A 14864-nucleotide genomic window follows, 5' to 3' on the forward strand; every position below is an offset into this window, starting at 1 on the left:
TTCTAAACTCCAGTGAGTACAGGCCCAGAGCCATCAAATGCTCCTCATACATTAACCCTTTCATTCCTGTGAACCTACTCTGGACCATCTCCAATGCCAGTACACCTTTTCTTTGGTAAGTAGCCCAAAACTGCTCACAATACTTCAAAGTGCAGGACCAATTCCCAATAAAGTCTCAACATTACATTATTGTTTTTGTATTCTAGTCCTCTCAGTATGAATGCTAATATTGCATTTGCCTTCCTTACCACTAACTCAGCCTGTAAATTAACCTTTAGGGATTCCTGCACGAAGACTGCCAAATTCCTTTGATTTTTGCACTTTTCCCCATTTAGAAAATAGTTTATGCCTTATTCCTCCTACCAAAGTGCATGACCATACACTTCCCTGCATTATATTCCATCTGCCACTTCTTTCCCCATTCTCCCATTTTGTCCTTCAGCAGACACCCTGCTTCCTCAACACTAATTGCGCCTCCACCTATCTTCATATCATCTGAAAACCTGGCCACAAAGCCACCAATTCCTTCATCCAAATCATTGGCATACAACAAGAAAAGAAGTGGTTCTGACAATGACCTTGGCGGAACACCACTAGTCTCCAGCAGCCAACCAGAATAAGCCCTCTTTATTCCTGCCAGTCAGCCAAACTTCTATCCATACTCGTATCTCTCCTGTAATACCATGGGTTCCTATCTTGTTAAGCAGCCTCATGTGTGGTGCCTTGTCAAAGGCCTTCCAAAAATCCAAATAAACAACATCCACTGGCTCTCCTTTGTCAATACTGCTTGTTATTTCTTTAAGGAATTCCAACAGATTTGTCAGGTAAGATTTCCCCTTTAGAAAGCCATGCTGACTTTGGCCTATTATGTGCCTCCAAGCACCCTGAAACGTAATCCTTAATAATAATCTCCAGCTTCTTTCCAACCACTGAAGTCAGCGTTTAATTTCCTTTCTTCTGTCTCCCTCCCTTCTTAAAGAGTGGAGCAATGTTTCCAATTTTCCAGTCCTCTAGAACCATTACAGAATCTAGTGATTCCTGAAAGATCATTACTAATGCCTCCACAATCTCTTCAGCTACCTCTTTAAGAATCCTGGGGTATAGTCCATCTAGTTCAGGTGACTTATCGACCTTCATACATTTTAGCTTCCCAACTACCTTCTCCCTCATAAAAGCAACTGCTCCCTGACATTTTCGCATTCCTGGCATGCTGCTAGTGTCTTCCACAGTGAAGGCTCATACGCAAAGTACTTGTTTAAGTTTGTCCGCCATTTCTTTGTCCCCATTACTACCACTCCAGCATCAGTTTCCAGTGGTCCAATATCTACTCTCATCTCTCTTTCACTCTTTGGATATCTGAAAAAAAGTTGTTATCTTTCATATTATTGGCTAGCTTACCTTCATGTTTCTATGTTTCTTTGTTTTTTCTATGTTTCATATTTCACCTTTTCTCTCTTTATTGCCTTTTTCGTTGCCTTCTGTTGGCTTTTAAAAGCTTCCCAATCCTCTGCCTTCCCACTAATTTTTGCTATATTATATCCCCTCTATTTTGCTTTTATGCTTTTTTTGACTTGTCAGCCACAACTGCCTCATCCTCACTTTAGAATACTTTTTCATCTTTGGGATGTATTGTTCCTGTGCCTTCCAAACTTCCCCCATAAATACCAGCGATTTCTACTCTGCTGTCATCCCCACTAATGTCCCTTTCCGATCTACTTTGCCCAGCTCCTCTCTCGTGCCTCTGTAAACCCCTTTACTACACTGTAATACTGATACATTTGATTTTAATCTTCTCCTTCTCAAACTACAGGGTGAATTCTATCATATGATGACTGGCCCCTTAGGGTTCCTTTACCTTAAGCTTCCTAATCAAATATGGTTCATTACACAACACACAAACCAGAATTGCCTTTTCCCCTAGTGGACTTCACCACAAGCTGCTCTTAAAAAACCCATCTTGTAGACATTCTACAAATTCCCTCTCTTGGGATCCAGCGCCACCCTGATTTTCTCAATCTGCCTGCTTGTTGAAATCCCCCATGACTATCTCAACATTGCCTTTACACATGCCTTTCCTATCTCGTATTGTAACTTGCAGCCCACACCCTGTGTAGCATTTGGAGGGCTGTGTATACAGTAACTCCCATCAGGGTTATTTTACTCTTACAGTTTCTGAACTCTGCGTATAAGGACTCTACATCTTCTGATCCTCGGTCATTTTATTTCACTTTTTATTTCAATTTTTACCAACGGAACCACCTCATCCCCTCTGTCTACCTTCCTGTCCTTTTGATCTAATGTGTATCCTTGGGTGTTAAACTCCCAAATATAATCTTCTTTCAGCCATGACTCAGTGATCCCCTCAATGTCATAGCTGCCAATCTCTAACTACAAGATCATCTACCTTATTCCCTGTATTGTGGGCATTCAGTTATGACAGCTTCAGTCCTGTAATTCATCACCCTTTTTGATTTTGGTCCCCTTTTTCACTTTAACTCATCTTATTGACTGAAATTTTGCCCAATCATCTGCCTGGCCTTCCTTGCTGTCTCACTACACAGTGCAGGAAACTTGTATACCGACTGCCCCATCCTCAGCCCTGTCACTCTGCTTCCCAACCCCCTGCCAAATTAGTTTAAACCCTTGCCAAGAGATTGTAGCAACCCTGCTCACAATTACATTGGTCCCCTTGTGTTCAGGTGTAACCTGCCCTTTTTGTACAGGTCATACCTTCCCCAGGAGAGATCCCAATGATCCAGCCATCTGCCTGTTGTGCCAATTCTTCAGCCACACATTCATCTGCTGAACCACCCTTTTCTTGCCCTCACTGGCACGTGGAACAGGCAGCAATCAAGAAATTACTATCCTGGAGGTCCTGCTTTTCAGCTTTATACCTAGTTCCCTATATTCTCTCTTCAGGATCTCCTCTCTTTTCCTACCTATGTTGTTGGTACAAATATGTACCATGACTTCCAGCTGTTCACCCTCCTCTTTCAGAATGCTGTGGACCCAGTCCGAGATGTCCCTGGATCTCATCCCCTGCAAATCAAGTTACAAACCTCCCGAGTAGCAGTAGCAAATCTACTCTCAGGTGTAACCCGTCCCTCTTGTACAGGTCATCTCTGTCCCAGAATGAGAATCAGAATCAGGTTTAATATTACTGGCATTCGTCATGAAACTTGATAACTTTGCAGCAGCACTACAATGATAAATATACAAAAAAAACTAAATTACAAAAAATATATTGTTATGTAACCGGCAACAATGAATATCAATCGAGACAGGTTATATAAAAACAACCAAACATTTATTAAGCACCGATAAACGATAAGGAAAAAGCAAACGAAAACTTTAACTGGAAGTTAACCGTTATGCAGCCGTTCAACAAATTGTCACTCGGCACTGGTTCTTAAAGCGTTAAATGCAAAATCAGTTCTTAAAGTGATAAAGTCAGATAGAGTTCTTAAAATGGTAAGTTCCAAAGTCCAACAGATTTATACGTTCAATTGGGAAAGACTTCTCTGGAGAAGGATTTCTTCATTGACGCGACTTTCCTGCTGGTTCTGTCCAAAGGATTCACGATGCAGTAATTTAACAGTTTAAAACAACTGACCTTAATTTCCTTTTAGATAGAGAGAGAGAGAGAGAGAGAGAGCCAACCTTGCATGAACTCTTTGCTGTCTTGGCAAGAGTTATCTTGATGCGGGTCGCTACTCCTTCAACAAAGACTCAATAAGGTCTATCCTTTATTAAACTGCCAAACGATGCTGACTCCTCTCAATCTTTCAATCCTGTACTTCGATAAATTCTTCACTCTCCCTTCTACTGCTGGAATTGGTAAATCAGCACATCTAGCCAAAAATTTCCAGTCCAATAATATTGTATCTTGCAACAGAACGCAAAACTCCGTTTTAAAAATGAAACTGCGTCACAAAAACAAACACGCAACAGAAATGGAGACACAGCATGTTCTACCTGGAAATCTACAAACTAAAAACTAACTGCGTCATCTGGGGTCGACCCTTATATACCCATGGTGCACATGTCATCATGTGGCCTCTCATTGGCGGGAAAATCACATCAGGTGTTCTCACAAAAAAACAGATCTCCTTGAGCATGTAACAATATATAAATGTATATTAAATAGTTAAATTAAGATAAGTAGTGCAAAAACAGAAATGAAAAAGAAGTGGTGAGGTAGTGCTCACGGGTTCAATGTCCATTCAGAAATCAGATGGCGGAAGGAAAGAAGCTGAATCACTGATTGTGTGCCTTCAGGTTTCTGTACCTCCTTCCTGTCGGTAGTAATGAGAAGAGGGCATGTACTGGGTTGTGGGGGTCATTGATGATGGAAACCGGCTTTCTGAAGCACTGCTCCTTGAAGATGGAGGCTAGTGCCCATGATGGAGCTGACTAACTTTATAACTTACTTCAATCCTGTGCAGTAGACCCCTCCCATAGCAGACAGTGATACAGCCAGTCAGGATGCTCTCCAAAGTATATCTGTAGAAGCTTTTGAGTGCTTCGAGACATCCTAATGGTCCATAAAACCAATCTTTGCCCATGCACCAACTCTTCAGCCATACATTCATCTGCCATATCTTCCTATTTTTGCTCTCACTAGCTCATGGCACTGGGAGTAATCTAGAGATCACTGACCTTGAAATCCTGCCATTTAATCTCTTTTCATACTCCCTATATTCACGCTGCAGGACCTGAAACCTTTCTCTATCTACAGTATGTTATTTGTACCAATGTTCACCACGACCTCTGGCTGCTCACCCTCTACCTTGGAGATGTTCTGCAGCCACTCAGAGATGGCCTTGACCCTGACACCAACTTGTCCTCTCTCCTGTGGCCATGGAATTTGTTTTCTGCCATCACCCCCCACAACTATAGAGTCCCTTGTCACTATAGTCCTGTCCACCTTGATGCCAACTATGCCTCAAAATTGGTCCAGGTGTCACAGACCTGAGTACTGTGGTGCTTACTCCTGAATGAACAGCCCCCAACAGTATCTAAAACAGTATACTTGTTTTTTAGGAGACTACCTATCCAGCCTTTCTCCCTTTCCTGATAGTCACCAACTTTTACCTGCAGCCTGCACCTCAGTTGTGACCCCCTTACTGACATTTTTGTCTTCAATAGCCTCAGCATCTTGAATCAGAATCAGGTTTAATATCACAGACGTATATTATGAAACTTGTTGTTTTGTGGCAGCAGTACATTGCAATACATAATAAAAACTACAATAAGAAATATATAATACACATAAAATAGAATTAAATAAGTATTGTAAGAAGATAGCAACAAAACATGTAATTCCTCCATGGATGGTCCCAAGCCTGACTGCGAAAGGAGGAGGGTTGGACACGGGGTAAGCAACCCCTCCCATTAAAAACCCAGCGCTACAGAAATGCCAACAGGGGCTCCAAAGGCCTCTTTCCTGGAAGAGGAAGGATACACCAAGAAGATGGGCTACGCCTGAAAGAACTTGAAAGACTGGCCCAGGACACTGGCAAGCTACTGACGACAGCCTATGCCCCGTCAGGGGTAATGGGCTGAAGGAGAAGTGCACATGGATTCATTGTCCATTCAGAAATCTGATGTCGGAAGGGAGGAAGTTGCTCCTAAAATGTTGAGTGAGTGTCTTCAGGCTCCTCCTTGATGGTAGCAATGAGAAGAGAACATGTCTTGGTATTGACAGATGCCTCCTTTTCTGAGGCATTGCCTTTGGAAGATATCCTCGATGCTGGGGAGGCTAGTGCCCATGATGGAGCTATCAGAATCAGGTGTATTACCACCGGCATGTGACATGAAATTTGTTAACTTAGCAGCAGCAGTTCAATGCAATATATAATCTAGCAGAGAGGAAAATAATAATAAATAAACATGTAAATTAATTATGTATATTGAATAGATTTTAAAAATGTGCAAAAACAGAAATACTGTATATTTAAAAAAAGTGAGGTAGTGTCCAATGCTTCAATGTCCATTTAGGAATCGGATGGCAGAGGGGAAGAAGCTGTTCCTGAATCGCCGAGTGTGTGCCTTCAGGCTTCTGTCCCTCCTACCTGATGGTAACAGTGAGGAAAGGGCATGCCCTGGGTGCTGGAGGTCCTTAATAATGGACGCTGCCTTTCTGAGACACCGCTCCCTAAAGATGTCCTGCATACTTTGTAGGCTAGTACCCAAGATGGAGCTAACTGGATTTACAACCTTCTGCAGCTTCTTTTGGTCCTGTGTTTGGACTGAAAGAGCTTCTGTTGGCATTTCTGTAGCACTGGGTTTTTATGGGATGGGTTATAGAAGTGGCTGTTTTTGTAACTTTCTGCAGGTTTTTCCGATCTTGTGCAGTGACCCCTGCATCCCAGATGGAGATGTAACTAGTTAGAATGCTCTGCACCGTGCCTCTGTAGAAATTTTTGAGTGTCTTTGGTGATGTACCAAATCTCCTCAAACCCCGAATGAAATATAGCCACTGTTGTGCCTTTTTAGTAATTACTACAATATGTTGGGCCCAAGACAGATATTCAGAGATGTTGACACTTAGGAACTGGAAATTGCTCACCCTTTCCACTGCTGATTCTTCGATGAGGACGAGTGTGTGTTCCCTCGGCTCCCCTTTCCTGAAGTCCACAATCAGTTCTTTGGTCTATCTCACTCCCATAAGCTTCCTCGTCCCCACATGAAATTCTCATTTCATCGGCAAATTTATATATGTAATTTGAGCTCTGCCTAACCACACAGTCACGGGTATAGAGAGAGTAGAGCAGTGGGTTAAGCACACATCCTTGAGGTGCTGCGGTGTTAATTGTCAGCGAGGAGAAGATGTTATTGCCGGTCCACACTGACTGTGGTCTCCCGAAGGTGAAGCCAGGGATCCAGCTGTAGAGGGAGGTACAGAGGCCCAGGTTTTGGAGCTTGTTGATTGGTACTAAGGGTATGATTGTGTTGAACACTGAGCTGTAGTCAATAAGCAGCAGCCTGACATAGATATTGCTATTGTCCAGGTGCTCCAGGCTGAGTGGAGAGCCAGTGAGATTTCATCTGCTCTAGACCATCGGCAAATTGCAGTGGATCCAGGTCCTTGCTTAGGCAGCAGTTGATTCTGGCCGTGACCAGCCTCTCAAGGCACTTCATCACAGTAGATGTGAGTTGGATGACCTGGACTGCTTCCGACTCCATCTGCAGCTCCTTGACAGTGCCATTTCCCTTAGCAGCAATTCTATCCCTTTGGATAGCTCTGTCGGGGTGGGGGGGCATGTCCTATCAGGGCACAGCTGTAATAGCCAGGTCAATGGCACAGTGGCTGGCAGTAAGGCTCAGCAATGGTAATAGGAAACTTGATAGAATCATAGAGCCTCATAGCATGGAAATAGGCCCTTCAGCCCATCAAGTCTGTGCCATCCATCAAGCACCCACTTCCACTAATCCTACACCGTTTCAGAGTAGTTTGTCTTGTACATCAGCCTGTAAAGAAATATATTGCTCATGTGAAGCTTACAGAGTAAACAGTACACATGATCACAATAAATACAATGACAAGCACAAAGCAACAGAGTGGTGGAACAATGGCAATGTAACGTGAAGTAGTGGAAAAGGGAATGTTTAAATGACAATAACAGAATAACCAAGAGAGTTGAAGTTAAGACCCCGAGAAGGTGGGAGCACCACAGGGAAAGGGATGAGATTTATATCAAAGGGATATCATTGGTTCCGAAGCCTGAAGTCTGAGCCCCAAAGTGTTTTTGACTCTGGTACTCTGGTATTCTCTGCCAGAAGGTAGAAGAGAGAAAAGGGAATGGCCAGGGAAGCAGGCATCATTGTCAGCCTTCCTGAAGCAATGCACTGGAAAAACAGGCCGGATGGAAGTAAGTGTCGAGCCTTTGATAGCTGGGCAGTGTTCACCACTCCCTGCATGTTCCAATGGTTCAGAGCAGAACAGTTTCCACACCAGACTGAGAGGTACTTTCTATTGCGCAGAAATGGACATTTGAGAGACTCCTCGTGGAAAAGCTAAATCTGCTTGGACAGCTAAGAAAGAACACACACTGATGTGCTTTCTTGATCACTCATCAGTATGGAGGGACTAGGAGAAGTTGCTGGTGACATGGGTACCCAGGAACATGAAGTACTAGATTGGTGGCTGACACCAGGACACAAGGTTTTCAATCTCTTTCCTGTTGTTGCTGATCCAGCCTATAAAAGTGGTGTCATCGAGTTGGTGCAGCACCTGGCCAAATGGTCACCAGCACACAGGGAGGAGAGCAGGGGAGCAGGCACACAAGGATCAGGGTGGATGAAACGTTGTGACCAATTTGGGCTGACTCAGGTCTACTGATCAGGAAGTCACGAAGCCAGTTGTAGATGGAGCAGGCAAGTCCAAAATTCAAGAGCTTAGTAATGAACTTACTTGATATTATGGTGTTGAAGGTTGAGTTGTGATCAGGGTTCATTTACTATCAAAGAATGTATAAATTATACACCCTTGAGGTTTGCTTGCTCACAGGTAGCCACAAAGCGTGAAACCTGAAAAAACCCAATTAAAGGAAAAAAGAATAAAAATAAAAATAAGACCAACACTTGATGCGCAAGAGAAAGAAAAAAAATACAAATCGTGCAAACGATTGACGTGACCAACAGCATTCTGAACCAAAATGGAGTCCTCAGATCTGAACCCCGGATCAGCCCGGAGTAGGCCCAAAGCTTCACTTATCAGTTCATCGTATTAGTTCATCGTATTAGCACGGAGCACAGCGGCTGGGGCAATCTTCATATCCTCAGCGCCATTAAGAGAGGAGTGACCATCGTGGAGAATGGCTCTCGCCTCGGATCCCGCCACCCTGTCTTTTTAGTTTACTTGGGCTGGTGTTTAAATTGCCCCAATGACGGAACAGCAAGAGGTTCCGGCACCCTGGAGAGAGGAGTGAACATTGCGGAGAGTGAGTGAAATTGACTCTTGCCACAGATCTGGTCCAGTGTTTAAACTGTCTGGACAGCATATTGTACCTCGCAGTAGGACCCAGGTACCGGGCCTAGACCACGCTGCCTAGTGACTCGCTCCTGGCCCAGATACTACTGCTCAGCCCGAAGCCACTGTCAAGCTCTTCCGATCAGCTCGGCGCCAGAGCGATTCAACCCCGCACCCGAGCCAGTTGTACGGGCACCGAAACTCCTCTGCCCGGGCTCTGACTTCCTCTTTTGTCACACAGAGCAATCAGACCTTGCACTCAGGGCAGCTACACGGGCATCGGAAACTCCATCTACAACGATTCTGCAACACACCATCTCGGCACAACCCCCGAACTCCCCTCGCCATCCTTGCCTGTTCACTGTTTGTGGCGATAATTTAACACAATTTACCACAGAAAATGTTCTTTTGGTCATCTTTTTGGTTGGATTTCTTATCTTTTTGACTACCAGAAGCTGTCGCACACGTTCCGTCTTAAGCCGATCGGCACCAAGAATGACTGAAACTGTGAGCACACACATGAACACACAAGGACTCAAATACTTGCACTAACGGCACTTTGTGCATTACTGTGATATTCTGGTGCTGCTGCAACCTATTTTCTGCTGCTTATCTATTTAATACTGTTTTTCTATTGCTGTCTTGCTTTTATTTACCGCTTTATTTAATTGCCAGAGAGGAAGCCAAATAGAGTTTCATTGTACCTATGTATAATGGCAATAAAGATCATTTCAATTCAATTCAATATTGTTATTTTTCTGGACTAATAATCACTGCTCTTCAGTAATGGTTTGGATTTTTGTTTGTGTTTGCAGGAACCATTAATCAATACAATATAATCCCAGCAATCCCAGGGCCCCACAGTACTGCAGGACAGCGGATGGTGAAGCCAGTTGTCTCTATCCCATTTGATCTGTGTTCTCAAAACAGGCTCATTAACAACCGCACAGTGAGTAAAGTCAAGGCTGAATTACAGAAAATCAACATTCTGCTGTCAATCAGCTAGAGACTGGTGTGATAATTAGGAGTGTGGAGAACAGTAACACAAGGAGCCACAAAACACTGCAACATTTCTTCCAAAATCAAAACTGTAAGATGAATTGAAAAATTTAAAGAGAAGCTGGAATATAAACTAGTAAATGTCCTGTAATTTCCTAGAAAGTTGTGTAAATGAAGTGAAGTGGGCAGACAAATGCACCCCCTGGATGACTATCACTAACACACATCATCAAAGAAGTACACAGTCTCCAGTCATATCACAGTCCCAGTCCCAATCAGCCTGCTCCACACCATCAGGCCTTATTAAAGCCTTGGCTCAAACACAGATAAAAGAACTGAATTGCAGAGTGTGGTAATTCTTGACATCAAGACACCCAATGAAACTGAAGTCAATGGGCTTCAAGGGCAGATGTTCTACTGGTTGGAAGTCAGTCATCCCAGAATCTGGGACGCCTCCCAGAAGACCAGGTGGTGGTGCTGGTGGGGTTGGTTAATAGGTGGAGGTGTTGATCAGCCTGATGGGCTTGGGAGAAGTAACTGTTTTTGACTCTAATGGTCCTAGAAACATAGAAAATAGGTGCAGGAGTAGGCCACTTGGCCCTTCGAGCCTGCACTGCCATTCAGTATGATCATGGCTGATCATCCAACTCAGAACCCTGTACCTGCCTTCACTCCATACCCCCGATCCCTTTAGCCACAAGGGCCACATCTAACTCCCTCTTAAATATAGCCAATGAACTGGCCTCAACTGTTTCCTGTGGCAGAGAATTCCACACATTCACCACTCTCTGTGTGAAGAAGTTTTTCCTCATCTTAATCCTAAAAGGCTTCCCCTTTATCCTCAAACTGTGACCCCTCGTTCTGGACTTCCCCAACATCGGGAACAATCTTCCTGCATCTAGCCTGTCTAATCCCTTCAGAATTTTATACGTTTCAATAAGATCCCCCCTCAATCTTCTAAATTCCAGAGAGTATAAGCCTAGTCGATCCAGTCTTTCATCATATGAAAGTCCTGCCATCCCAGGAATCAATCTGGTGAACCTTCTTTGTATTCCCTCTATGGCAAGAATGTCTTTCCTCATATTGGGGGACCAAAACTGCACACAATACTCCAGGTGTAGTCTCACCAAGGCCTTGTACAACTGCAGTAGTACCTCCCCGCTCCTGTACTTGAATCCTGTTGCTACGAATGCCAGCATACCATTCGCCTTTTTCACCGCCTGCTGTACCTGCATGCCCACTTTCAATGACTGGTGTACAATGACACCCAGGTCTCGTTGCACCTCCCCTTTTCCTAATCGGCCACCATTCAGATAATAATCTGTTTTCCTGTTCTTGCCACTGAAGTGGATAACCTCACATTTATCCACATTAAATTGCATCTGCCATGAATTTGCCCAATACCTAACCTATCCAAGTCACCCTGCATCCTCTTAGCATCCTCCTCACAGCTAACACTGCTGTCCTGGCATGGATGCTGCGCAGTCTCTTCTCTGATGGGAGTGGGACAGACAGTCCATAAGCAGGGTGGGTGGGATTCTTCAGAATATTGCTGGGCTTCTTCCAGCATCTTTCTGAAAACAATGTCCTTGATGGTGGACAGGTTGGCACTGGCGATGCATGGGCAGCTTTAAATACCCACAGTAGAGCCCTGCAGGGATCTGTTCCGGAAGTCCTGCTCTTTGTGATTTTTATAAGTTAATAGGTTGAGGAATTAGAAGGTTGGGTTAGTAAGTTTAACCTGGAAAGGTGTGAATTGATTCATTTTGGAGGTTGAATTTCAAGGCAGAATACCGGGTTAATGGCAAGATGTTCTACCAGTCTGTTGTCACCAGTATGTGGTGGTGTGCTGGGGCAATGGCATCAACATGGGTGATGCCAACAGGCTCAACAAGCTGATTAGAAAGGTTGTCTCTATTATGGGAGCTAAACTGGACATACCTGAGGCTGTGGTAGAACAAAGGACCCTCCAGAAAATCCTGGCATTACAGTGCCTGTGTTCATTCTTAAACTCCTTCCTGGTTACCTTTTAACTCTCTAGGACCCTGTCTGATCCTTGCTTCCTAAACCTTAAATAAGCTTCTTTCTTCCTCTTTACTAGATGTGTCAACCATGGTTCCTTCACCCTACCACCCTTTCCCTGCCTCAGTCCTATCCAGAACCCCATTCAGGTGTTCCATACACAACCTCCACATTTCCATTGTGCATTGACTGACCGACTACATCCCTTATTACAATCTGACACCTGATCAGCTTAATTTCCCAATAGTAGATCTGGTATGGCCTCTTCTGTAATCAGCCTGTACACATATTCTTCCTGAATACACCTAACAAATCCCATCCCCTCGAAACCTTTAGCACTAAGGAGGTGCCAGTGAATATTATCAGAGTACATAGGTCGCCACATCCAACCCCGAGATTCTTTTTCTGTGGGCGTGCTCAGCAAACCTATAGAACAGTGACAGTAAAGAAACTATGTAAATGCAGGTATAAATCAATAGCAATAAGTAACAAGCAAGAAATAACAATATAGCAGAGTCCTCACAGAGAGAGAGAGAGAGCATGACCATGAGAATTGAATAGTGACTGTAAACACACTGTGCAAATGCAGGTATAAATCAATAGCAATAAGTAACAAGCATGAAATAACAATATAGCAGAGTACTCACAGAGAGAGAGAGAGAGAGAGCATGACCACGAGAATTGAATAGTGACTGTAAACAAACTATGTAAATGCAGGTATAAATCAATAGCAATAAGTAACGAGCATGAAATAACAATATAGCAGAGTCCTCACAGAGAGAGAGAGAGAGCATGACCACGAGAATTGAATAGTGACTGTAAACACACTGTGTAAATGCAGGTATAAATCAATAGCAATAAGTAACGAGCATGAAATAACAATATAGCAGAGTCCTCACAGAGAGAGAGAGAACATGACCACGAGAATTGAATAGTGACTGTAAACACACTGTGCAAATGCAGGTATAAATCAATAGCAATAAGTAACGAGCATGTAATAACAATATAGCCGAGTCCTCACAGAGAGAGAGAGAGAGAGCATGACCACGAGAATTGAATAGTGACTGTAAACACACTGTGCAAATGCAGGTATAAATCAATAGCAATAATAACGAGCATGAAATAACAATATAGCAGAGTCCTCACAGAGAGAGAGAGAGAGAGAGTGAGAGCATGACCACAAGAATTGAATAGTGACTGTAAACACACTGTGCAAATGCAGGTATAAATCAATAGCAATAAGTAACAAGCATGAAATAACAATATAGCAGAGTCCTCACAGAGAGAGAGAGAGAGCATGACCACGAGAATTGAATAGTGACTGTAAACAAACGATGTAAATGCAGGTATAAATCAATAGCAATAAGTAACGAGCATGAAATAACAATATAACAGAGTCCTCACAGAGAGAGAGAGAGAGCATGACCACGAGAATTGAATAGTGACTGTAAACAAACTATGTAAATGCAGGTATAAATCAATAGCAATAAGTAATGAGCATGAAATAACAATATAGCAGAGTCCTCACAGAGAGAGAGAGAGAGAGAGAGCATGACCATGAGAATTGAATCGTGACTGTAAACACACTGTGTAAATGCAGGTATAAATCAATAGCAATAAGTAACGAGCATGAAATAACAATATAGCAGAGTCCTCACAGAGAGAGAGAGAGAGAGAGAGAGCATGACCATGAGAATTGAATCGTGACTGTAAACACACTGTGTAAATGCAGGTATAAATCAATAGCAATAAGTAACGAGCATGAAATAACAATATAGCAGAGTCCTCACAGAGAGAGAGAGAGAGAGAGCATGACCACGAGAATTGAATAGTGACTGTAAACACACTGCAAATGCAGGTATAAATCAATAGCAATAAGTAATGAGCAAGAAATAGCAATATAACAGAGTCCTTAAATGACTGTAGCTGTCCCCTTTTGTTATCAAAGTATGTATGCAGTATACAACCCTGAGATCGTCTTCCTCACAGACAGCCACCAAACAAAGAAACACCATGGAACCCGTTCAAAGAAAACATGAAACGCCGAAAGCACAAAAAGAGAACATCTGGTGCAAATAGCAAACTATGAGCGAATAGCACACAGAATATTAAACATCAAACCGCAGAGTCCATGAAACAGTCCAGGAACGTTCAGTGCAGTTCAGTTCAGATCTATTTAGTGCTGTTGACTGCAGGCCACACAGTTGGTCTGCCACAATCATAATTGTGCAAAATAGCAATTAAAAAAAAAAGAGTAGCCAGAAATCAGGAATATATGTAACATGAAGTTTAGAATCCTGTAAAAATGAGTCCAATCCACAAAGTGCACTGATCAAACCTTGCACAAAGCCCAAGACTCTGGCACTTTGCTCCGGCAGCAGAGAGTGAGAGGGAGAGGGAAATTGATCGAATGCGGGCTGATGGCAGTGAACACCCGTTCCCCTTCCCCTCTCAGCCTCATTAATTTCAATCATGCTCGGTGCTTTAATCAGCGAGATTGGTGAAAAATGGAGGTGATCATGGGCTCGCATCCCATCTTCTTTGCCTCCAGGCTGCGCACTCCTCTCCAAACCTCACTGAACAGAGAGGTTTGCAGAGACAGCAAAGCACTAGATCACTCAGTCAGCTGAAATACACATCATCAACATGTAAATCACAGGTTCCAATCGCATATAGCTTAGTAGTAGAGTCATATTTGAAATAAGTAAAATAAATGGCTTCATGGACTGTCTGAAGGATACCACATTGTTTGCTGGTGCCATCTTGCTCACTGTTTGTTCAAACATTTACTTGTGATGATCTTATGTATTTTCTTATTAATTTTTTGGGCCAAGCCAACTTATTACCACGGGAAGTAGAAGAGATCTAA

This window comes from Mobula hypostoma, chromosome X2, assembly GCF_963921235.1.
Source record: "Mobula hypostoma chromosome X2, sMobHyp1.1, whole genome shotgun sequence".
NCBI classification, from domain to species: domain Eukaryota; kingdom Metazoa; phylum Chordata; class Chondrichthyes; order Myliobatiformes; family Myliobatidae; genus Mobula; species Mobula hypostoma.